Source organism: Aegilops tauschii, chromosome 7 (genome assembly GCF_002575655.3).
Source record: "Aegilops tauschii subsp. strangulata cultivar AL8/78 chromosome 7, Aet v6.0, whole genome shotgun sequence".
NCBI classification, from domain to species: domain Eukaryota; kingdom Viridiplantae; phylum Streptophyta; class Magnoliopsida; order Poales; family Poaceae; genus Aegilops; species Aegilops tauschii.
The window spans coordinates 127,043,614-127,046,400 of NC_053041.3; the positions used below are offsets into that span (position 1 = coordinate 127,043,614).

Below are 2,787 nucleotides of genomic sequence, written 5' to 3' on the forward strand. Positions count from 1 at the left end.
TGTTATTTGCACTTAGCAGTACTGACTGACAAGCGACAAGGGACGCTAATTGCCGTGACGAGAGGGTCGGCGAGGAGTAGCACACCAGGCTGTCGCCAGGTCATTCCCAGTCCGCCATGGACGCACCTCCGTGGTCGCATTCAAGCAGGAAAATAAACATGCAAAAAAAATTCCATCCCCACATATAGTACAGATAATTATTGCAGTTTTTCCCATCACATACAGAACAATATTGCAATTGTTTCTTCACCAACAAATATGCAGCCCCAGCCCTCCATGACATGTGTATCAACACCTTGGCTTACTTGGAAACAGAATATTCATGCTCCATATACAATGTATAACATATATTTCAGAAACAGTAACTAATCAAACTCTGTCATTTAAGTTCAGCAACATTCCAAGTTACATGTACTCATAATGTTTTGCTAGCTATCCAAGTTCAAGTCACATCAGTACCGAAGACATTTACATCTAAAAAGAAAACATATGAGCAGTGAATGGCATAAAAATGTACTGCCAATTAATATGGATTGGAAGGGAGTACAAAACTTCTCATGTCACCGATGCACTTCAGGTATCAGAAATTCAGGATGCCATTCTTTCTACCAAGATTACAGGCATCTTCAGGATACCATTCTTTCTACCAAGATTACAGGCATCTTCAGGATACCATTCTTTCTACCAAGATTACAGGCATCTTCTGGCAACACTTTATGATAGATCATGGAGCTCATCAATAGAGTCAAATTCAGAAACAAACCTAGTTTAACGCAAAGTACAATTTTCTCAACCAATTAAAAGGAATATGCTCACAGAAGTTCACATGCCACTTCCGACATAGAAAGCATGTGCGGATAGACATGGTTAAAATTCAGCCAGCAGAATTAGCTACCATACACATGTATAGAATTCTGGCAAGGAACGACACAACACAAATGAACAGAATGAGAAGCCTCTACATCAGCATCCAGACATCCTATGTTCCCAACATTGTCTCTCGGCCGCAACCTTTTTGGTATTCTTCCAGGACATCCTCTGCTATGTCCTGCAGGGCATTTGAAATCATATGTCAATTCAGAATAGAGTTACATAGTGTGACCAACCATGTAAAGAGGATTCAGTACCTTCTGAATTTCACTCCACTACAGTGTGAATTCCCCTGCTACCCCAACTCAAAATCAACATGAACAATCAGAACCATGGCTGCTCGACCAGACAAGACGCTTCCACTGTGGCCTTCTCACGTGGGTCAGGGTGCTCGCCGGAGGCGCCTCCACGCCGGGATGCTGGATCGCCGGGACAAGCTCCCCTGCCGGCCGCCGCCATGGTTAGGCTACGGGCTAGGTTCTCCCATGGCGCTCCCTCATACCGGATCGCCTGGCGGAGCGATGGTGTCATGTGACATTGAACCGGAGACACACTCGAAGCAACAATACTCCGCCTGTTAAAAATCTGCGCAAGAAGATACAAAAGAAACGGCATGCTGCTTAACTATTTTGTATGATCATAAGAAGATGGCTACAACAAAGCTCGGTTAGGAAGGGTGGGCTTTACATTAATTGAGCTCAGCTCAACGCATATCTATGAGTATCCAACAAGGAATGAACAACATCACATTGGTGCTTGATCAGGCACCGAGAATGGAGAGGCTGACGAGATCTGAGAGGAGATGGGGCGAGCTTGTACGGATTTGATGGGGACAGGTGGTGCTGACATCTTCACAACAGTGTCTCCAGTCCTGTTCTTCATAATTTAGGCAAAGGTTAGCAAAATGCTACTGCTGCAGCACAATGGAGCTCAGGATTTGTAGAAAGCACGAACTGAACTTTAGCCCTATTGTAATGTATTTAGTAGTGGTTAAGTTATCTTCTGACCTGAACTTGAACTACTTAATTAGTCCTATTGGCCACTAGCCGATTGGGACCAGCCATGAAGTTTAACTAGTTAACTTGACTACTGTAGTGGTTTCAATACTAGCGATTTTAATTGAACTAGCCAATTAGCCCCATCACTTGCAAACTTTAACCAGCCAAGAACAGCATAGATCGTAGCATTGCTGGGACAAACCAATCAATCGTGTGCATCCAACCGATTGGGATAAAGGAGCGAGAGGGGACAGATCACAGAGGAGGCGGGAGTGGACCTGGATGGTGTGGCTGATGAAGACGACCTCCAGGCCAACGCCGCTTGCAGGATGGCCAACGGCAGGATCGCGGTCGCTTGGAGGAGGAGCGAACGACTGTCCGGTAAATCGGCCCTGTCCTGGTTGCGGAAGTCGACGGTTTGCCGGCGCCTCGGCCCCGTCACGGCCACCGTCGCCATTGCCTCATCCTCCTCATGGTAAACGTAAATCCAGGGGCAGTTATGGTTCGTCGCTGGCACCCTAATAAGTTTTGCACAATCGTGAGACAGTCACCGTAATCTTACCTCGCTGGCACACCATAAGTTTACAACCAAAACTTACCACACAACAGCCGCCGTATACAAGCACACGACCAATTATGAGGAATGTAAAATTACGTCACAAGCTTACGGGGGATGGAGGCAGGTTCGACCCGATGCATGAGTTGGCTGGGGTGAAGAATAACAATTCTTCACTGTTGCCTTTTCTGCTAAGTAAATGTGATCGGACCCTTCCCCCTTTATACTATACTCAACCCAATCTATTCAAAAATTCTTCATGTGCGTTCTATTTGAAACTCGTTCAACTTCTTCACTATGTCCTTGTCAGCTGAAGAATTTGCGAACGGAACTTTAAACTTATCTTATCTAAATTTTTGACTT

General features: G+C 45.4%; 1 long non-coding RNA gene across 1 annotated transcript; it reads right to left on the minus strand.

Annotated features, from left to right (window-relative positions):
- Nucleotides 1-580: 580 nt before the first annotated feature.
- Nucleotides 581-2,524, minus strand: LOC120968548 (uncharacterized). The gene is made up of 4 exons (XR_005763095.3): nt 2,147-2,524; nt 1,558-1,741; nt 1,128-1,455; nt 581-1,048 (listed from the first exon to the last, which is right to left on the minus strand). It is a non-coding gene; the product is annotated as an uncharacterized lncRNA (long non-coding RNA).
- Between the last annotated feature and the right edge of the window lie 263 nt (nt 2,525-2,787).